Raw genomic sequence first — 24,083 nt, forward strand, 5'->3', positions numbered from 1 at the left:
CCAGACGTACTGACGGCAAAAAAAAGTTACACCAAGAAGGAAGTTTACGACGCAAACGAAAGTTGGTAAGAGTGTTTCTACATCTGAGAGATAAAATAAATGTTGTGTGACTAGGCCCTCCCGTCTGGTAGACCGTTCGCCGGGTGCAAGTCTTTCGATTTGACGCCACTTCGGCGACTTGTGCGTCGATGGGGATGACATGATGATGATGATTATGAGAACACAACACCCAGTCCATGAGTGGAAAAAGATCTCCGACCAAGCCGGGAATCGAACCCGGGCCCTTAGGATTGACATTCCGTAGCGGTGACCACTTTTCTTTTTTTTTAATCTCATTTTGTTCGCTTTTGTTCGTGGCATCTGCTCGGGACGGACGTCGTAAGACATTCGTTTAAGTTCGTTATTGATCGATTAGCTCAGTTTTTTTTATTACAGAGGTCTGCAAACCCTCTGACCGAACACGCTGAGCAACCGTGCCGGCGTCCACTTAGCTAGGGGGCCGGACCATCTGAAAGATGATATCTCTTCAAATTCCTCGCCAGTCGTATAAGAATGGAGCTAGTAGCGTGACTGTGAGGAGGCAAATCAGGTTTGCTTGAAATACGCGCTGTAACGGTCGTGAGCCGTAGTTACTTTTGAGACTGGACGTGATAAGGATTGGAAAAGGGCACAGGTCATCCCCGTTTTCAAGAAGGGACGTCGAACAGATGTGCAGAGCTATAGACCTATATCTCTAACGTCGATCAGTTGTAGAATTTTGGAACACATATTATGTTCGAGTATAATGACTTTTCTGGAGACTATAAATCTACTCTGCAGGAATCAGCATGGGTTTCGAAAAAGACGATCGTATGAAACCCAGATCGCGCTATTCGTCCACAAGACTCAGAGGGCCATATACACGGGTTCCCAGGTAGATGCCGTGTTTCTTGACTTCCGCAAGGCGTTCGATACAGTTCCCCACAGTCGTTTAATGAACAAAGTAAGAGCATATAGACTATCAGACCAATTGTGTGATTGGATTGAAGAGTTTCTAGATAACAGAGCGCAGCATGTCATTCTCAATGGAGAGAAGTCTTCCGAAGTAAGAGTGATTTCAGGTGTGCCGCAGGGGAGTGTCGTAGGATCGTTGCTATTCACAGTATACATAAATGACCTTGTGGATGACATCGGAAGTTCACTGAGGCTTTTTGCGGATGATGCTGTGGTATATCGAGAGGTTGTAACAATGGAAAATTGTATTGAAATGCAGGAGGATCTGCAGCGAATTGACGCATCGTGGAGGGAATGACAATTGAATGTCAATTTAGACAAGTGTAATGTGCTGCAAATATACAGAAAGAAATTCATTTATCATTTAGCTACAATATAGCAGGTCAGCAATTGGAAGCAGTTATTTCCATAAATTATCTGGGAGTATGCATTAGGAGTGATTTAAAATGGAATCATCATATAAAGTTGATCGTCGGTAAAGCAGATTCCAGACTCAGATTCACTGGAAGAATCCTAAGGAAATGCAATACGAAAACAAAGGAAGTAGGTTACAGTACGCTTGTTCGCTCACTGCTTGAATACTGCTCAGCAGTGTGGGATCCGTACCAGATAGGGTTGATAGAAGAGAGAGAGAAGATCCAACGGAGAGCAGCGCGCTCAGGTACAGGATCATTTAGTAATCGCAGAAGTGTTAAGGAGATGATAGATAAACTCTAGTGGAAGACTCTGCAGAAGAGTCGCTCAGTAGCTCGGTACGGGCTTTTGTTGAAGTTTCGAGAACATACTTTCACCGAGGAGGCAAGCAGTATATTGCTCCCTCCTACGTATATCTCGCGAAGAGGCCATGAGGATAAAATCAGAGAGATTAGAGCCCACACAGAGGCATACCGACACTTCTTCTTTCCACGAATAGAAGGGAGAACCGATAGAGGTACACAAGGTACCCTCCGCCACACACCGTGAGGTGGCTTGCGGAGTATGGATGTAGATGTAGATGAGTTGATGTTAGTCAGTACGGTATGCCTTTAAGCGACAATGACGCCCTTATCAACACCTCACTGAATTTAAACGAAGCCGGCCGCGGTGGTCTAGCGGTTCTGGCGCTGCAGTCCGGAACCGCGGGACTGCTACGGTCGCAGGTTCGAATCCTGCCTCGGGCATGGGTGTGTGTGATGTCCTTAGGTTAGTTAGGTTTAAGTAGTTCTAAGTTCTAGGGGACTTATGACCTAAGATGTTGAGTCCCATAGTGCTCAGAGCCATTTGAACCAATTTAAACGAAATCTCTAATAGGGCTACGAGAAGCCGGGTGTGCCCTCTGTGATACTGCAGAAAGATTTAGCAGTAAAGCTGTACAGAACTGCTGGCAGCGGTGGTTAAGAGAATGTACGGTCGCAAGAAGACCGGACTACGGACGGCCACGTGGCACTACTGACACGAAAGCATATTCAGCATGTGGCTCTGGCTTCTGCAGCAGCAATCTGAGCAGCAGGTGGCTCCGCAGTGACACAACGAACTGTTACAAATCTATTGCTTCAAAGACAGCAGCGAGCCAGACGCAATGTAATGTGCATTCCACTGACCCCAAAGCACCACCATTTGCGACTTCAGTTATGTCAAGCTAAAGCTCATTGGAGAGCCGGGGGGAGTTCTGTTGTGTTTTCTGATGACAACTGGTTATGCCTCAGTCCCAGTGACGCCCGTATTTTGGTTAGAAGGAGGGCTGTTCAAAATGATTCAAATGGCTCTAAGCACTATGCGACTTAACGTCTGAGGTCATCAGTCCCTTAGAACTACTTAAACCTAACTAACCTAAGAACATCACATACATCTATGCCCGAGCCAGGATTCGAACCTGCGACCGTAGCAGCAGCGCGGTTCGGGACTGAAGCGCCTAGAACCGCTCGGCCACAATGGCCGGCGGAGGGCTGTTGAGGACATGCAACCAACCTACACTACTGGCTATTAAAATTGCTACACCAAGAAGAAATGCAGATGATAAACGGGGATTCATTGAACAAAAATATTATACTAGTACTGACGTGTGATTACATTTTAACACAATTTGGGTGCATAGATCCTGAGAAATCAGTACCCAGAACAACCACCTCTGGCTGTAATAACGGCCTTGTTACGCCTGAGCATTGAGCGAAAGAGAGCTTGGATGGCGTGTACAGGTACAGTTGCCCACGCATCTTCAACATGACACCACAGTTCATCAAGAGTAGTGAGTGGTGTATTGTGACGAGCCAGTTGCTCGGCCAACATTGACCAGACGTTTTCAATTGGTGAGAGATCTGGAGAATGTGCTGGCCAGGGCAGTAGTCGAACATTTTCCGTATCCAGAAAGGCCCGTATAGGACCTACAACATGCGGTCGTGCATTATCCTGCTGAAATGTAGGGCTTTTCAGGGATCGAATGAAGGGTAGAGCCACGGATCGTAACACACCTGAAATGTCCAGTGTTCGAAGTGCCGTCAATGCGAACAAGATGTGACCGAGACGTGTAACCAATGGCACCCCATACCATCACGCCGGATGATACGTCAGTATGGCGATGACTAATACACGCTTCCAATGTACGTTCATCGCGATGTCGCCAAACACGGATGCGACCATCATGATGCTGTAAACAGAACCGGGATTCATCCGAAAAAATGACGTTTTGCTATTCGTGCATCCAGGTTCGTCGTTGAGTACACCATCGCAGGCGCTCCTGTCTGTGATGCAGCGTCAACGGTAACCGCAGCCATGGTCTCCGAGCTGATAGTCCATGCTGCTGCTAACGTCGTCGAACTGTTCGTGCAGATGGTGGTTGTCTTGCAAACGTCCCCATCTGTTGACTCAGGGATCGAGACGTGGCTGCACGATCCGTTACAGCCATGAGGATAAGATGCCTGTCATCTCGACTGCTAGTTATTCGAGGCCGCTGGGATCCGGCACGGCGTTCCGTATTACCCTCCTGAACCCACCGATTCCATATTATGCTAACAGTCATTGGATCTCGACCATCGCAAGAGCAATGTCGCGATACGATAAATCGCAATCGCGATAGGCTACAATCCGACCTTTATCAAAGTTCGGAAACGTGATGGTACGCATTTCTCCTCTTTACACGATGCATCGCAACAACGTTTCACCAGACAACGCCGGTCAACTTCTGTTTGTGTATGAAAATCGGTTGGAAACTTTCCTCATGTCAGCACGTTGTAAGTGCCCCCACCGGCGCCAACCTTGTGTGAATGCTCTGAAAAGCTAATCATTTGCATGTCACAGGATCTTCTTCCCGTCGGCTAAATTTCGCGTCTGTAGCACGTCATCTTCGTGGTGTATCAATTTTAATGACATGCTTGACCTCCACCTGGAGCCATCGTCTGGGGAGCAATTTCGTAGGACAGCGACGTGAGCACGTATACCTGTACTATGGTTGTCGGTGTTGCTTTGCTGTCGATTCTGATAAGACCAACCCTGTCACTGAACTGTTCACAGTAACACAGTCTCTGCCCTATGTTCCTATTCATAATGAATCCTACTCCCGTTATACTATTTTCTGCTGCTGTTGATACTACCCTATGCTCATCTTACCAGAAATCCTAGGCTTTTGTCCATTTCACTTCGCTGACCTCTACTATACCTAGACAGAGCCTTTGCTGGATGTAGTTCAATCTCTGTCTTCCTCTACAGTTTTCACCCTCTGCATCTCCCTCTAGTACCACGGAAGTTATTTCTTGCTGTCGTGTCCTGTCCCTTATTCTTGTCAGTGTCTTCAATACATTCCTCTACTCACCGATCCTGCGGAGAACCTCCTCATTCCTTACTTTTATCACTCCACGTAATTTTCAACATTCTTCTGTAAAATGACATCTCCAACTCTTCGATTCCCCTCTGTTCCAGTTTCCCCACAGTCCATATTTCACTACCATACAATGTTGTGCTCCAAACGTACATTCTCGGTAATTTCTTCCAGAAATTAAGGCCTATATTTGATTCTAGTAGACTTCTCTTGCCCAGGAATGCCCTCTTTTCCAGTGCTAGTCTGCTTTTAATGCCATCCTTGCTCCATCCATTGTGGCCTATTTTGCTTCTCAGATGGCAGAATTCCTTGCCTCCACCTACTTTGTGATCCCCAGTTCTGACGTCAAGTTTCTCACTGTTCTCATCATTTCTGCTGCTTGTTATTACTTCTGTCTTTCTTCGATTTACTCTTAATTAATGTTCTGTACTCATGCATTCCATTTAAGAGACCCTGTAACTTTTCTTCACTTTCACTGAGGATAGCAATGTCATCAGTGAATGTTATCATTGATATGCTTTCACCTTGAATTTTAATCCCACTCTGGAACCTTCCTTTTATTTCTGCCATTGCTTCTTCGATGTATATATATTGAAAAGTACACCTTTTTCAATCTGAGCACTTTGTTCTTGGTCCCCCATTCTTATTGTTCCCACTTGCTTCTTGTACATATTACATATAACCCATCGTTTCCTATAGCTTTCCCCTATTTTCTCAGAATGTGTAACATTTTGCACCATTTTATATTGTCGATTACTTATTCCAGGTCGGCAAATCCTATGAGCGTGTCTTTATTTTTCTTCAGTCTTGATTCGATTATCAAGCCCAAAGTAGGAATTGCCTCTCTGGTGCCTTTACCTATCCTAAAGCCGATCTGATCGTCATCTAACTGCTCCTCAGTTTTGTTTTCCATTCTTCTGTATGTTATTCTTATCTGCAACTTTGATACATGCCGGCCGCTGTGGCCGAGCGGCTCTGGGCGCCTTAGTCCAGAACCGCGCTGCTGCTACAGTCGCAGGTTCGAATCCTGCTTCGGGCATGGATGTGTATGATGCCCTTAGGTTAGGCCGGTATTACACTATCAAATTTCTTTGTCAAAGATTTGATCAAATATGTGATCAAATATTCCGTCAAATATATTTGACAAAGATCTTTGACGTAGTGCTGGAAGGGGTATTACACTGTCATCATATTTTTTGTCAAAGTTCAAGATGGCTGACAACAACAACTTGTTATTAACCGCAGCAGTTGCATGTACCACAGCTGCACTGTGTGCTCATGCAGAAGAGAAGCGGGGGGAAAAAAGGAAACACACCTGGGTGAAGCCGTGGGTTTTACGACGAAACGATAAAATCATTCAACAAAACTTGTTACGTGAGCTTATAGTGGAGGACGTCAAGTCGTACATCAATTACTTAAGAATGGATGAGCATACATTTCTGTATGTGCTCAATGAAGTGTATCCTCATATCTCAAAGCACAATATTCACTTAAGAACTGCTACATCTGCAGAAGACAGGCTCACTGTAACACTCTGATTCCTTGCTACAGGAAAGGGTTAGGTTAGGTTAGGTCTCCAATCTTCGTAATCTATTTTTGTATTCAGCGTGCCTCACGTTGTAAAGCGCCTCATCAGCTTCATACATCTCTATTAATTTTGTAGTTGTCGGCACACACCAATTGTATTTACGGGCAATGTTTATAAAAACACTACAGACGACAGACTGCAGCGATGCTAGCTCTCCATGTGGTAACATGTCACATTGCAGTGAACAGAAGCGACTTCTTCAATCTAATCTACAGCGAGGCCCTAGATTTGATCAAATATTGGACGACATTTGACAAAGTTCCCTATTACATCATCAAATATCTTTGACAAAGATATTGGACAAAGATATTTGACAAAGAAATTTGATAGTGTAATACCGGCCTTGGTTTAAGTAGTTCTAAGTCTAGGGGACTGATGACCTCCGATGTTAAGTCCCATAGTGCTTAGAGCCATTTGAACCATTTGCTACATGAGCTATTAAGCTGATTGTGCATTAATCCGGGCACTTGTCCGCTCTTGAAATCTAATTGATGTAGCCATCACTGCCAAATGTAGATGTTGGCTTGTGGTGGAGGAATGTTGGACGTGGATGGAAATCGTCAGGATGCGCCTTATTAAAACTCGACCATGATCTTCAAGTATTATATTAATCCCAGCTAAAGTGCCACATTCCCCTCCTGTCTGCGTCACTGGTCCCACGATGCCGAGGACGCCACTTCACTGTCTGCAAAACAGCTTGGCGCGGAAGGGCAACATTCTGCGGTGTGCTGGACGTGTATAGCCGCAGTGTTTCGACAACGTCAGGATGTGCCGGCAGCTGACTCAGCGGCCTTAGCCCCAGGATGCCTCCGGCATGTGTTGGGAGCCAACCAGACTGCCCGTGGTAGCAAGCCATTGAGTGGCCTGCCGCTGGCTGGCTAATGACCCAGCATTGGCCTCTCAGAGGGTCGAACCAGTGACCTGCTGTAGACTGCAACGCTGGTACCCCATCTGCTACTGCATGTAGCCAGTGGTGTAACATGCCCCACCGTCCAGGAGAGCTGCCACACTTGAATCCCCGCATTGGAAAACCGGCATCTATTTATACGCGGCTGTGTACCTCTGTTTTGCTAATGTACTGCTCCGAGTCACGTACTCATAACCTCTAGGTTACACCAGTGGTCCCCTTCTGCCTAATTCGCGCCGTGCAAACCACTGCGTTTACTCTTTTCAGCGCTTTGATGGCCCTGTGGCCTGCATTCTACTTCGCAACCTCTGGTCAACGTGACTTACTGTCAACGGGCCCACGCCTGTCTGTAACTTGTGCACTCAGAAATATTGCACCGAATCTAACTTTCCTATCTTAAACGGTGGTGCCACTACATTATTCCCCCCTTAAAACCAGGTCCCCGGGTCGACCCCTAGTTACTCTTAAATTTGTTTGGGTCGGTATGTACTTATGACATATTTACTATTACTATTAGAAATCTTAGATGTGATCTTGTCCTCTTAAAACCCATGATATGAGATAAAATTTAAAAATTCCACTTTATACTCGATCAACCCCTTACCTACCTGTCTTATGCCCTCGGTATTCAATCAACTGGGATTTCGACTACCATCGGTTCCCTCTTGGAATTGGCTCTGCGCCTGATCAGAATGAAAACAAAACACAACAAAGTTAAGGCTGTGATGGCTCTTGACACAGAGGTGCTCAAATCAATCTTTACTTGTTGCCTTTCTGTGGTGTGCATACTGTAAGACCTTCGGTACACACACCATCAGATTATTTGACTGGTCGCTCTAACGAAGTAGGCGAGTGTCAGCAATATGTCTCGTGGTCTTATCGTGGCGTGTTTATCTTCTGCTGTTAGGTCAGACGATAGAAATGCCACTTGCACGCTTAGAGTAGCAGATTGACGGTGACCAACTTTAAACAGAACTTGATTAATTTTCACACACATTTATTAAAATAATAAATAACACGGACATTACATAACTTGATTCTGGATGCTGTTTGCAACTGGCAATCTGAAGTTCCTTTGGTATTGGTACGTTAATCTTATTCTCACATATCTCTGGTACTTGACAAAGTGTCTATACTTTTATCTTCATGGCTATGTGCAGGAATATGGTGATCTTATTAGGCGCAGACTGAAACTTGACTACTGACTAATGCAGACTGACTAATCGGAGGTCTGTAAACTCGTTATAATATCTAGAGGGTTCAGTTATCACTGCAGGAGCGTGATCCGCGAGGAGAAAAGGTTCTGCGTTAGCAGCAATCTCATTGGCTGCGTGACATATTAATACACAGATCGGCGGAAGCAGAATTTGGTCCGTCTCTTAGGCAGTGCCATCTCGTAGTGCGGAGACAGAAGAGCGCCGCGCCTGCGCTGTTGTGCTTAGCGGGGCGCGCTGTAGTGGGAAAGTTGTGTACACGCTAACTACACGGAACTATGTACACAACACTTTCCCTATATTGAACGACATGCTGCACAAGTTGCTCAGCTGATATGCACGCTCTTGCTCTGAAATGAACTGGTTTTACGGATCTCAACAGTCCTTATTAAATGAAAGGTCAGTTTCTGCCTTGGCAAAAACTCTAATGTTGCTTCTGGCCAGTACAGCTGTGGCTGTGTAACATTCAAGTGCGTGACCCCTTAAATTGATGCTAGCAGATGGAAGGTTGGTCCTATTATGTTACATGCAGTTCCAGTGGTTAAAATTCCGCTTCCCTCGAGCTCTGTACATTTCTCTTCTGCAAATACTCCCTGTTCAAAACAACTTGCTACTGCTATCAAGTTTTCGTAGGTGGAGAAGATGCAATCCATCCCGACCCATTGCAAGCTCAATTTTGGCTCCACGATGTCCCTTGGACAGCCCATTTATTTCCTCCTCACTGACAGTAACTGCACCGTGCATGTGACGGGATTGGTGCTTATCACCCCGGCTGGACATACCGTTACCTACCCTCTATGACAGATCCGTAATTCCTCCCTTGACATCTCGGTGTACCAGCTGTTAACTGCCGAGATCAGCAATACTTCCTCAAGTTTTTACTTCTACCAACTTGCTCAACGCTCCCCTTTTCAGCGACCTGAGGACAGTGATCACCATAACCCTTCCTCCCTGTTCAAAACGACTGCTGTCCCAGCAGCCTCACAATACTCGAAAACACATACAACATATGAAAATACAATGGCTAATTAATCTACGCAAACCCAGTGATACATAACAAGAAAACAAAAGCTACAAATACTCTACTACTTTCTGGATCGCAAAGCATACGGTGCATCATGCTGTACCTATGTTTCTGGTTTTCCCTGTGATTCACACCTCTCTCCACTCTCTTTTTTCATGTTCCCTTCCTGTGACATGCCCAGAATCACATCTGGACAACCCTTAAATGGCCGCAACTGCCCAATGTGTACTATCGTTGTTCTAGTTGGAAGCTGAAGCTAAACATTAACGGGGAATGTTGTTTGAACTACTTGGTATGGTCCTTGATACCTCGTGACGAACTTCTTCATTTTCCCTTTTGGCATATGGGGCTGGATAGCATTACCAATTGCCCTACTGTGTACTGCGGTAAACTTCCATGCCGCTTCATTGCGTCTTCCTGCCTTTCCAAAGCCTTCACATTCGTCTTTTGTACCCGTTTTCAAACATCCCGAATTGTTCTTGCAAACTGACGTACAGATTCAGCGGTCCTTCCTTTCTGGAGCTTCAATAAATCAAACGGTGACGCCATTTTTCGCGTGTACACTACTTCAACGGAGACAAACCGGTATTGGTACGGATGTTTGCGTTGTATGCACATACAATATGCTTCAAATACTCGTCCCAATGACAGTGAGCAGAATCCACAAAAAAACTCGGCATCTTCCCGATTGTTCTGTGTACCCGTTCTGTCCTTCCATTCGCCTGTGGATGCCACACACTCATCCTCAATTTCTTTACAATCAACAATTTACGCAGTTCCTTCATTAAACCCGACATGAAGTTGGTCCCTTGGTCAGTAATTATTGTTTCTGGTAAACCAAACTTCAAAATCCAGTTGTTCATTAACTCTTGTGTGACCATTGTTGCCTGTTGATTTGGCATAGCCACCATCTCCACATACCTCGAAAAATGGTCTATTATTGTCAGAACGAATCTGTTCCCCGATGATGTTCAACTGAAAGGTCCTAAGACATCAATTCCCAACAGAGAAAATGGACAAATCGCTTCCGGCAATCGTTTCAGCTGTATCCGTTTCTGACTCAAATCTACTCTCTGCACACATGGTATACAATTCTTGACATACTGATCCACATCTACTTTCCTGCCCCGCTACCAATACCTCTCCGCCACTCTCCTATTCGTCGCTCTACTGCCACCATGACCAGATAACACGTGACCATGTGCTTCTTTTAAAACCTCATCTCTCAGCTTCGCTGGCACTACTACCCTTGGCGCTAACTTCTTTTCCCTGGACAGATGACCTATGTACGTATTAAATTGCGTCTGTGTCCGATACAGTTTATAATCGTGGTCCAAGTCCTGTAATTCTTGCCATACTGCTAGGTCGTAACCTATGACTTCTACTTTTTCCACCTTTCTACTCAGTGCATCCACATTACCGTGCTTCTTCACAGGCTTGTGCACCACCTCATAGTCGAATTTAGTAGTACTCACAGCCCAGCTAGCGAGTCTAGTGGACGGATCCTTCAACCCCAACAACCACTTCAACGCAGCATGATCCGTCACTACCAGAAATCTTCTCCCATATAAATAACATTTAAAATATTTTATTCCATAGATTATGCTAAGCAGCTCCCTCTCTGTTGTTGAGTAATTCCTCTTTGCTGCATTCAACTGCCTAGACGCATAGGCTACAGGATGTTCTTTCCCATCAATTTCCTAAGAACACACCCTAATGCTTGATTCGATACATCGCATGCTAGAATAAATTCCTTTTCAGAATCTGGAAACACTTCTTTCAGTTTTTCAAACGCTTTCTGACACTCTTCTGTCCACTCAGATTTCACACCCTTCCTTAACAATCGCATCAATGCCCTTGCTAAATCTGCAAAATCCTTCACAAACTTTCTAAAGAAATTGCAAATTCTGAGGAATGATTGCACTTCCTTAACTATTTTCGGCTCCCGACAATTCCTTACAGCCTGTACCAACCTCGGATCTGTTCACAACTCCGTCTTTACTGATGATATCACTTCTTTCAATGCAAAATGACACTTCTCCGGGCCCAACGTCAAACGAGCTCCTCTTAATCTCATAAAGACTTCCCTTAACCGCTGTCTGTGCTGCTCCATACTACTTGAAAAGACTATAATGTCATCCAAATAGACAACACACTGTCTAGCAACCTCTGAAATGTTGTTGGAGCGTTTTTCAAACTTAATGGCATTCTGATGTACTGGTAATCGCCTCCAGGAGTAGAGAAAGCAGTTTTTGGACGATCCTCTTTAACCACCTCTAACTGAAGATAATTTTTTTGAAATCCATCATAGAAAAATACTGGCACTGTCCTAAGTGATTCAAAGTCTCCGATATGTTTGGAATGGGGTATGCGTCCATTACTGTCTTATTATTGAGGTATCGGTAGTCACAACAGAACCTGTATTTCTTAGTTCCATCCATAGATTTTTTAGGCACAACAACAATGCCCGCTCCCCAGCAACTATTACTATGCTCTATAATACAGTCCACAAGCTGCTGATTAATGAAATCCTCCACAAACAGCTGCAATTACCACGGTATTCTGTATGGTTTACAGTAAACAGGTGCTTAGTTCCCTGTTGGTATCCTATGTTGAACTGAAGGAGTTGCTGGTAAGGGCCTCGCGGAAAAAACAAATCCTCAAATTCCCACAACAATTCTTCCATATGCTCTTTTTCTCCTCCTTTCAAATGCTTAACTTTGTTATGCAATGAAGTTCTATCGGCAGTTAGTGGTTGATCGCTATGCCTACCTCTCGGACACCAGTCTTCGTTATCTGGTACATCCAAATTCACAACTGAAACTCCTTTTCCCAAACTCGCGTCTACAGCGCTAAATTATCCACATTCACCGGGACTACTCGCCCATCGCTTCCCTCTTGTACTCGTACAATACTACGTTTCACAAAACAACCTAATGGATCCAAAACTTCATTATCCTCCAATGGTTCAATAACACATATCATATCCACAGGTAGACTTGACTCTACACTTACCCAAAGCGACTTCCCGGTGTCACCAGACATTAAGCCTTAATGCTAATGTATGCAGCTCATTTGGTTTGTTCATTACGTTGAACGCCCCTCGCAACAGCTCTGCATCGACATCCCCTAGATGAAATAACATTCCACCAAGTTCCACAGTTCGTTGTCCAAGGTCAATTTTGGCATGATGTTGATACAAGAAATCTACTCCTAGGATCATGTCGTAGCCCTCGCTTACCAATGGTACTACCTCCATGCATACATCAAATCGGACTTTCCGCATGCGAAAGTCAACCGGCACTGGCCCCAAAGGTGTGACCTCCTTATCCTCCACTCCACGCAACCTATAATGTGGTGGGTCTAACTTCCTTTGTCCTATTACACTCTACACTCTTTGTAGCCACTGACACTTGCGCCCCTGTGTCCAACAAAATCTTAAACTTTTAAGTTGCTATGGATCCTCTGAATACGTATTTGTAGCATTGAAATCAAATGGGACCTCCCTTAGGTGGGTCTTCGGCCCCCTCTGCCATTTAACGATTGTCCACCGCTACTAACTCCACTTCTCCATCCTCTACGCCGTTGATTTCTACCCCTTCTTCCATTCCTCGGTGGCTGGGTACATTGCCTCTGCACATGTCCTATACGACCACACTCATAACATTTTATACCCACTGCAAACACTGTTTGTCTATCACGTACCCCCATTGCCATGTCTATTTCCTCACATTGGATTGGCTACTGAATGGCCGAATAAAAATCGTTCGGAGTCCCTTCAAGCACTTTCCTCGGTATATGCGCTGGTAACCCCCTCAAAAATACATCAAGTGCACTTTGCTCGGCCTCCTGCAACAGAACACCATTTGCTTCATCACTCTGACCCGCCTCGTAAGTATACTCGTTAATTTCTCTTATTCTCTCCGCAAATTTCTGTACCATCTCTCCCTGTCTCTTCGTCATTGTACTCAACATCTCCCTAAAGTACCGAGCGCTATTCTGTCTCTTGCACCTCTGTAAAAGCCCCTCCTCCAAAAAATGGTTCAAATGGCTCTGAGCACTATGGGACTTAACTGCTGAGGTCATCACTCCCCTAGAACTTAGAACTACTTAAACCTAACTAACTTAAGGACTTCACACACATCCATACCCGAGGCAGGATTCGAACCTGCGACCGTAGCGGTCGCGCGGTTCCAGACTGTAGTGCCTAGAACCGCTCGGCCACTCCGGCCGGCGCCCCTCCTTCAATTGCTTAAACTGTCCTGCCTTTGTTCAGGCCTGAGAACACCTTACATATGTCTTCGCTTCATTCGTTAATCTAATCTTGGCTACATGTAACAGCTGTTCATCAGACCAACCATTCATTACAGCTGAAGTTTCAAAGTCCTCCACAAACGAACACGCATCCTCAGATGCCTTGCCAGAAAATGGAATAATCAAACTCGTGGCAGCTGGATCAATCTCCTGCTGCAGCACCCTAGGCAACAAGGACTGATCTGATGCAGTTTCCCTCTCACTCCTAGATGTTAATTCACTTCTGAACTGTGTATTGTCCGCTGTTAATTGTGCTGCCTTTTCCAACAAAACCCGTACCGCTTCTGGCTCCGACACACCTTGCGTCCTTGACTCTGCCATTGTGTTGCTTTCATTCCCAGTTAGTCCCATTTCAGCCTACAAAATCCCACAGAAACAAAACATTTAACTACAAAAATAAACCGACTTCCTGTAGGTCAGTATCTCATCTTACATTTTAGGAAGAGATAAATAAAACATCAAACTCAACCCAATGCAAAAGTAATTAAATGCCACGAAAGAAAAATCTTACTGCCCCAAACACACTAACACTTACTCTGACAATGCAAAGAAAGAAAACGTCCAACACTCAAAAAGAAAAATTGGTCAGCACCCACCACATTTTGTAATGCAGGCGGTGGAACAGACGACACCAACTATTCGGACACCAAATGTAGCCATCACTGCCAAATATAGATGTTGGCGTTCGGTGGAGGAGTGTTTGTCATGGATGTAAACTGTCAGGATGCGCTGTTAAAACTTGGCTGTGATCTTCAGGTATTTTATTATTCCCAGTGCAGCGTTCTCACCAATCAGCTTCAAAAGGGTCCCGCGATGCTGAGGACGCCACTTTGCTGTCTGCAAAACAGCTTGGTGCGGAAGGGCTACCTCAGTGACCGGTGCAACATTCTGCAGTGTGCCGGCCGTGTACAGCAGCAGTGTTTTGGCCTTTGCCTCATGATGCCTCTGGCATGTGTTGGGAGCCAACCAGATTGCCCGCAGTAGCGAGCCGTTGAGTGGCCTGCCACTGGCTGATACAGACCCTGGGTTGGTCTCAGAGGGTCGAACCAGTGACCTGATGTAGACTGCAACGCTGGCGCCCCATCCCCCATCTGCTGCTATGTGTAACCAGTGGTGTAACATGACCCACCATCCAAGAGAGCTGCCACACACTTGAATCCCCTCGTTAGAAAACCAGCATCTATTTATATGTGGTTGTGTGCCTCTGTTTTGCTAATGTGCTGCTCCAAGTCACTGTACTCATAATACCTAGGTTGCATCAGTGGGCCCCTTCTGCCTGTAACTCGCGCCATGCAAACCGCTGTGTTTACTCTTCTCAGCAGTTTGATGGCCGTGTGGCCTCCATTCTACTTCGCAACCGCTGGTCAGCGTAACTTACTGTCAACAGGGCCGCACCTGGCTGTAACTTGTGCTCTCAGAAATATTGCACCGAATCTAACTTTCCTATCTCAAATGGTGGTGCCGCCACATTCATAATCAAAGTGCAATCTACTCGCCTATTTGATAAGAACTACAGACACTGCAACAACACCGTATAAATAGTCACACTAAATGGGTAGATTCTTCATTCCATGTGACAGGTCATGCGGTTCTTCCTCACTTTGACTCTGAACAGCGATTATATCCTAGAATCTTATCACTGATATCCTTTCACCCTGAAAATCAATGTCAATATTTTAAAGCTTTTTTTCACTCAACTTTATTTCATTCTCTGTTGATCCATTGTGGACATGGGACAGCGGCTGTTCAAGTATTTAACAATGAAATTCGCCAACAGCTGTGCAGTTGAGGTGTTATTTTATTTTATTTTTACTGCCAGTTTCGGCATTCTATTATGCGATCTTCAGGCATGTGCATAATAATACACTTATTGTGTATCTCAAGGAGTACTACAGAGTAAGCTTTACAGAAAGTGACTCATAATAATAAAAGCACTTAAAACTACAAAATGAAACTAGCAGCGTTAAGACAAATTTCTGTGTACACCCAGCACAACAGAATCAAATATTTGTTTATAGATTTTTTAGCTCGTACACTGAAATTATACTTAGGATGGTGAAGTTTTTATTGGTTCCTTATAGTGTGATTTAGCATTATCTACTCGTCAGCATATCATTTTTTAGCCGGTTACATTTTTAGGCCCAAACTTAAACAGGCCCCTGCTCGCTTCTTAATGGCATTTTGTGAGTGGGATTTGGCAGCGTTCTCCTTTACTTCTCCATACAGCTTACAGGGAATACTACGATGTTCTTACCAGATATGCGTGTTTGGTGTTTATGGAGTTCTGACTGATATCGGCCTGACATTAATTATAAGTTTTCAGTTTATGGGCTACTAATGTAGGAGATAAGCGGATGAGACTCTAGGCGTGTTTAAACTTGTACCAACATATTCTTTCATCATCTTGGGCTTCTCCATTTAAACTTGTACCAACACATTCTTTCATCATCTTGGGCTTCTCTGTTAATTGCTAGGTTTTGAATAGTGCTGTTCATTCCATGATTATAATTCCAGTTAATAAATTATTTTTCGTGCATAATCATTGCCCCCCCCCATTTGGTATGCAGTATGTTACTTAATTAGTGGGCTTAATCATAAGTGTTTTGCTCGTAATTCAGATTGTAATGGTGTGGGGCATGTGCAGTTGAAGTGATATGGGACCCATGATGCGCCTAGATACGACTCTGACAGGTGACATGTATGTAAGCATCCTGTCTGATGACCTGCTGCATTCCGGCAGACTTGGCCAATTCCAGTAGGACAACACGACACCCTATGCATCCAGAAATCTACATAGGGGACACCTTTTTGACCGTTTCCCTTCAAATTTTTGTACAATAATAAACTTTTCGATATATATGTGTATAGTGGTACGTTGTTAATATACAGGAACGTTGTATTTATGGCTTATCGGCTTATAATAGGAATACCACTACAGGACCTGAACTTACAGAAAAAAATAAACAGTCAGAAAGGGGGAAGAGGAAACAGACATATAAGTGGGACCAAGCGGACGTAGACAGCCGAAAGGAGGATATGGACACAAAGTGGAGGAGGCAGAAAGCGCAAGAAGAGATGAAGAGAGAGGACAGGAGAAGATGGTCAGAGACAGGGGGAGGGGGTGATGGACAGGCGGAGGAGAGGGAGGATGGACAGAGAGAGGGGAAGAAGAGATGGGCAGAGACAGGGGGAGGGGAATGAGTTTAGGATGTATAACCAATTGCTATAAATGATAGTAACATGTGCATTTTCTTTTCTTTCATATCCAGTTAACCAGACTGAGTCACAGTAATGCATGACCGGGAACAGCTACTTTTATGTGAAAAAAATCGTGCCAAAAAGGACATGATTTTGATGGATGTTTGATATTCCTTGAAAGAGGGCATTTTCGTGGCACGTGAGTTCTAACTCTTTTTCTCGTTTCCAGAGGGACTTGGTCTGGCCCGGGTTGCGCCTGTAAGCTAAACAGCCGATCGTAAAAGGGTGTCTTCTGTCAGTTGGCGTCTGTTCTGACTGAGGGAGTTCGCTCTCAGCTCTACGCACTGCGGCAGTAACCAGCCCAGGGTCAGACCTTCTCTGAAGAGAAGCACCCTTCAACTGGCTGGCAGTGACAACCACCGAACAGTGCCAACAAGGAACCACGCACAGGCAGCGCCGGAACATCTGCAAGGTGAGTGTGAGCGAAGGGTTACACTGGCTAGATGTTCTCTCTGTCAGTCCCGTTAGATCCATGGTAAACTTACGAAAGAAGATCAGTCACCCCCTTAAGACAGCACAATGGTCGCCGTGGAGCACTGCAGTGGTGCTGAACTGAACCAGATGGTCACGTGACTGTCCAGTGCTGATGTAAGTCGTAGCACAAAAATGGTATGTAAGTGGCAGTCAGATTTATGGAATCCATGCAGGAAGACGGGACGACGTGGAAGTAACAGAAAACCAGAGACGATCTCTTGTATTTGGGCATGCTCATGATCATACCACGTGGTGTATCAGTGCGGCCTGTCCAACATGTCTGCATGGAATGGTTCCACTAGGAGCTATGTAACACTGTGTGATAACAGTCGCCGTAAAAACATCCTAAATGACAGAGCCCAAAGTTAAGTACCACACCTTGTCAGTGTCAGTCGGTTTTAAGCACACTGGACAAATTCACTGACAGAGGAAAAATCGCAGCACTACGAAGGAGTTGGGCGATATAAACCGAATGTTTTAGATGTGTTTCTACATCTGAAAAATGACGTCTGTTCAAATTTCGCGCCAGTCACATGAGAGTGGCTCTACTAGCGCTGCTACGAGGATGAAAGTCAAGTATACTTTAAATGCGTGTTATAACGGTCTTGACCGTCCAAGACCCAGGCTGTCATCGTAGGCAAAACCACCCCTTCCTTCCGTCTCTTCGACTTCTATATCACCATTTATGGCCGTCCTATCACCCTCACTCCCACCCTCAAGTATTTTGGCGTCACCCTTGACCGTCGCTTCTCCTGGAACCCCCATCTCCAGACTATCCAAGCCAAGGCACGCTAGCGACTCTGTCTCCTCCTTTCTGGCCGCACATGGGGTCTGTACCCCTCCACCATCCTCCACACCAATAAATCCCTTATTCGCCCTATCCTCTGCTACGCTCATCCCACCTGGATCTCTGCCCCTCCTATCTTTTACAAATCCCTTCTAATCCTAGAATGCCATGCACTCCGCCTCACCTATCGCATCCGCCTCCCATCCCCCAGGCGGATCCTATATGACCTCATCCCGTTCCCGCACCTCCTCCTTTTCCTAGAACGGATACGGATCCTCTACACCTCTCGCAAACTTGATCCCCCCACACCTGCTTGTCTCTCCCATCCTCTCCCATCCCCGTCCGCTGCTGCGCCTGCATTCCCGCATCCCACCTGCTCTCCATCTCTCCACTCCCCATACCCTCGCCCAAGGTGGCTTCCACCAACTCCCCCTCCCTGATGATGCCCTCATCACCTCCATCTACCCCCCTACTAACTTTGACCCTCCTCTACCGCACCCTGTGTTTTTTCCCAAGGGCACCCTCTCTCCCTTCTCTCCCTCCTCCCTCTCTCCTCCTTCCGAGCTTCCCTTACCCCCCCTACCTTCTTTCCTCCGCCTCCCATCTCCTCTACCACTGGCATCTAAACCCTCCCCTCTCCCTCCTCCCTTTTCCCCTTTTGGCAGGTCCCCAGACTCGTACACGTCAAGTGAACATTCGCGCGCCAGAGATCGTCTCCAGTGTTTGTGTGTGCCATCGTTTTACTGATTCAGTGTTTAGTCATTTTTGCTCCTTTGTTCACGTGTGCCGTTTCTGTCGTCTCTGTTAGTTCCCGAGAGCTAAACGTTTTTCTTTAGACGCTGCACTTACGAACGACTTCATGTAATTTTAAATTTGTGTGTCTACTGTTGTCTATCCACCGTGTTGTTTCGTTTTTCGATGTCTCCACTTGTAATAAATGTATTATCTGTGGCCGAAGAGCGGCGTAGTATTGCCGTGGCCGGCCTACCTTTGTGTAAGGTGTCAAAATAACAATAAAGGGAAAAAAGGTCTTCACCGTTAGTCACCTTGGAGACTGGACTTGGTGAATTGATGTTAGGAACGCCTTTAAGGCAACAAAGACACCATTGTTAACACCACTGGGAGTGAACGAGATCGTGTTATGGGCTACAGGAAGTTGTATGATCCTTTTTCTATCCCGCAGAAAGACTTGGCAGGAATGTAGCCAATGTGCATCATTACCAGAATCGGTGCTCACGAGAATGTACATGCAGAAGAACACTGGGCCGTCGACGGCCACATGGCACTACCAAGAGGGTTGACCATCGTGTTCGGCATATGGTTCTGGCGCATCGTACTGCATGTGCAGCGATTCGAGCAGCAGTCGAAACCGCAGTGACACAAAGGACTCTTATAAATCGGTTCCTTCAAGGACAACGTGCAGTCCATTGACCCCAAACCCAATCATTTTATAACCGCTCTTTCAATTAAGCACAATATTATCAGGTTTATTCTCATATAAGAGAGAGATGATCTATAATATCAGAAATAATTAATAGGACTGAAAAAGTTTTAATTAACATTATCGATGTATAATTTCTCATCAGAATAACGCCCGCAGGAAAGTAGCGCTTCAGGGAAATCAAGGAGGGTTTAACGCAACAAATTTTTTTGGTTTATTAAGTTTTCAAATTTATACTGACTTTTTGATCATCCAGTATATTATGACTTTTGAACACTATTAAGGTAAATACATTGTTTGTTCTCTATCAAAATCTTTCATTTGCTAACTATGCCTATCAGTAGTTATAATCTTTTATTTAGCTGGCATTATTGGCGCTCGCTGTATTGCAGTAGTTGGAGTGACGAAGATTTTTGTGAGGTAAGTGATTCATGAAAAGTATAGGTTATTGTTAGTCATCGCCATTCTTTTGTTGAGATTATTGAAAGTCAGATTGCGTTGCACTAAAAATATTGTGTGTCAGTTCAGTGATGATCAGAACAAGTAACGAGGGAAATCTCTGAGTACGTTCAGTTTTGCTCAGCTGTTTGAAAATCAAAAAATTGTAAGAGGTTTCCAGCACTGTCATTTTTAATTTTTCTAAGGGGACGTTTCAATGGGACATCATCGGACAACAACCGCACAACCGCAGCTTCGTCCACAAACACCATCAAGTACCTCTGTGTTGACTGACCAACTGCAACAGTCATGGAACTCCACCCCAAAATCTGACATCCGGCACCTCTAGAACACAATGCGTGCCCTTTTGCATTCAACATTCTGACAGTTACATCAGATATTAATGTATCAGCATTTCACATTTGCAATGATTTATCTCCCACTCACATTAGACTGTGACCTTGCAGTGTTACCTAGACATATACAGGCTGTTACAAAAAGGTACGGCCAAACTTTCAGGCAACATTCCTCACACACAAAGAAAGAAAAGATGTTATGTGGACATGTGTCCGGAAACGCTTAATTTCCATGTTAGAGCTCATTTTAGTTTCGTCAGTATGTACTGTACTTCTTCGATTCACCGCCAGTTGGCCCAATTGAAGGAAGATAATGTTGACTTCGGTGCTTGTGTTGACATGCGACTCATTGCTCTCCAGTACTAGCATCAAGCACATCAGTACGTAGCATCAACAGGTTAGTGTTCATCACGAACGTGGTTTTGCAGTCAGTGCAATGTTTACAAATGCTGAGCTGGCAGATACCCATTTGATTTATGGATTAGCACGGGGAAATAACCGTGGCGCGGTACGTTTGTATCGAGACAGATTTCCAGAACGAAGGTGTCCCGACAGGAAGACGTTCGAAGCAATTGATCGACGTCTTAAGGAGCACGGAACATTCCAGCCTTTGACTCGCGGCTGGGGAAGACCTAGAACGACGAGGACACCTGCAATGGACGAGGCAATTCTTCGTGCAGTTGACGATAACCCTAATGTCAGCGTCAGAGAAGTTGCTGCTGTACAAGGTAACGTTGACCACGTTACTGTATGGAGAGTGCTACGGGAGAACCAGTTGTTTCCGTACCGTGTACAGCGTGTGAAGGCACTATCAGCAGCTGATTGGCCTCCACGGGTACACTTCTGCGAATGGTTCATCCAACAATGTGTCAATCCTCATTTCAGTGCAAATGTTCTCTTTACGGATGAGGCTTCATTCCAACCTGATCAAATTCTAAATTTTCACAATCAACATGTGTGGGCTGACGAGAATCCGCACGCAATTGTGCAATTACGTCATCAACACAGATTTTCTGTGAACGTTTGGGCAGGCATTGTTGGTGATGTCTTGATTGGGCCCCATGTTCTTCCACCTACGCTCAGTGGAGCACGTTATCATGATTTCATAGGGGATACTCTACCTGTGCTGCTAGAACATGTGCCTTTACAAGTACGACACAACATGTGGTTCATGCACGATGGTGCTCCTGCACATTTCAGTCGAAGTTTTCGTACACTTCTCAACAACAGATTCGGTGACCGATGGATTGGTAGAGGCGGACCAATTCCATGGCCTCCACGCTCTCTTGACCTCAACCCTCTTGACTTTCATTTATGGGGGCATTTGAAAGCTCTTGTCTACGCAACCCCGGTGCCAAATGTAGAGACTCTTCGTGCTCGTATTGTGGACAGCTGTGATACAATACGCCATTCTCCAGGGCTGCATCAGCGCATCAGGGATTCCATGCGACGGAGGGTGGACGCATGTATCCTCGCTAACGGAGGACATTTTGAACATTTCCTGTAACAAAGTGTTTGAAGTCACGGTGGTGCGTTCTGTTGCTGTGTGTTTCCATTGCATGATTAATGTGATTTGAAGAGAAGTAATAAAATGAGCTCTAACATGGAAAGTAAGCGTTTCTGGACACATGTCCACCTAACATATATTCTTTCTTTGTGTGTGAGGAATGTTTCCTTCAAGTTTGGCCGTACCTTTCTGCAACACCCTGTACATTCCTGAAATTTCATTTGTATTAATTATATTTTAGTGTTGTATGTTTTTCTTTCAGTATAATTAGTCACAACCAGGAGACATTACCCTAAAACCCTCTTAAGCATGATAAATGACACAGTTTAGCGTGGAAGAGAGTCCACTAATGAACAGGCCTGGTATAACTATGAAACTGCACGGATGTTGACAGTTACAGTTCATCTAGTGACCGAACAGTCCCAGACATTTGTAAAGGTTACCATCAGGTGTTTTTGTCTGCTAGTCCAGTTTCGATGAGGTGCCTCAGTGTTCGTCAGACCAGAAATGTATGTGCGTACCCAGTGAATACGGGTACTGTCGTTGTAGAAGGCAGTAGTTCAAATGGTTCAAATGGCTCTGAGCACTATGGGACTTAACTTCTGAGGTCATCAGTCCCCTAGAACTTAGAACTACTTAAACCTAACTAACCTAAGGACATCACAAACATCCATGCCCGAGGCAGGATTCGAACCTGCGACCGTAGCGGTCACGCGGTTCCGGACTGTAGCGCCTAGAACCGCTCGGCCACCCCGGCCGCCTGAAGGCAGTAGTGTGAACAGCAAACACATCATGTAGATGTAAAAGAAAATCTTGAAAGAAAAAAAACCTCTGGCCATGGTAACCTGAATGAGTGGACCTAACTTATATAGTACCAAAAAAGTCTCCAAAGCTTCACAGAACCACCTTGCATATACTGAGTGTTAAATTCATTGAGCCTTCAGTGCACTTGGCACCTTGTACCGTTCCCAGAGACGTAAAATTATCACTCTCCTTCTTTCTGCGAGTTTTCTACATCATACGGCATCTTTCGGATCCAAGTTTCCGTCTCCTTCTATCATAGTGTACCTTCCATCTATCCAGACTTAGCAGCTGTACGTTTATACTACTACTGTCGTTAATTCTTAGTTGCTTAATGACCTTCCATGCTTCTTTGGACTTAGAACTCCTATGCAGTCATTAATTTCTTCATATTATAGTTCCACGTAGCAGTTTTTGCTCTATTTACTGCTCCCCTCAGTCTCAAATAACTACTTCTATCATCGGTCTCATTGCTCATAAGCCATTTGCTACAGGCCTCCTTTTGCTCCCGCACCTTTGCGGCAATGTTGCGGCAATGTACGAATGACAGTGGGGGAGAGTGTTACACCCTGGAACACTTATCAGACTTTCACCTCTACCCAACTGTGGAATATAATTTTAATATATTTTGTTCTTCCATTTTTAAATGATGGGCATCACTTTTAATGTACTGTAGTCATGTTCTGCAATTATGATAACTGCTCTAGAAAAATAACTATTTTCCAAACGCCACAGTTACATGCCTAGGAACGAATAAAAACTCTGTCCGAAATAGACCTTAAAGAGCCAACAGTACCGACCCACCGCCGTGCCATCCGTAGCGCATAGGTTTCTCTGGATGCAGATATGGAAGGACATAAGGTCAGCTTTCCACTACCGGAACCATTACCTCTCAGTCAAATAGCTCCTCAATTTGCCTCATAGACTCTGAGTGCACCCACTTGCCAACAGCCCTCGGCAGACCCGGATGGTCATCTGAGCCAGCCAAACACGACAGCAGTTAATTTCAGTGATCAAATGGGAGCCAGTGTTACGTCTGCAGCAAGGCTGTTGAATTCTAGCACCAAATACTCTATTGAAATTTAAAAGTGTCGCAATCAAGAAAGTTTCGTCGATGCTGTATTTAATATACTCTCTGTTATATTATTTTCTACTTCACCCCAGTAACCAGTAAGCGACATTGGGTTAAGT

The 24,083-nt window shown here is 45.0% G+C and overlaps 1 long non-coding RNA gene across 2 annotated transcripts in view; it reads left to right on the forward strand.

The window, feature by feature from the left end:
* LOC126210299 (uncharacterized) overlaps positions 1-24,083 on the forward strand; it is a 69,201-nt gene that overhangs the window by 21,503 nt on the left and 23,615 nt on the right. For both annotated transcript variants that reach the window (XR_007540648.1, XR_007540649.1), the window contains exon 2: positions 17,258-17,500. This is a non-coding gene — a long non-coding RNA (uncharacterized LOC126210299). The remainder of the gene's footprint in view (positions 1-17,257; positions 17,501-24,083) is intronic.

The sequence above is a fragment of the Schistocerca nitens genome, chromosome 10, assembly GCF_023898315.1.
Source record: "Schistocerca nitens isolate TAMUIC-IGC-003100 chromosome 10, iqSchNite1.1, whole genome shotgun sequence".
NCBI lineage: Eukaryota > Metazoa > Arthropoda > Insecta > Orthoptera > Acrididae > Schistocerca > Schistocerca nitens.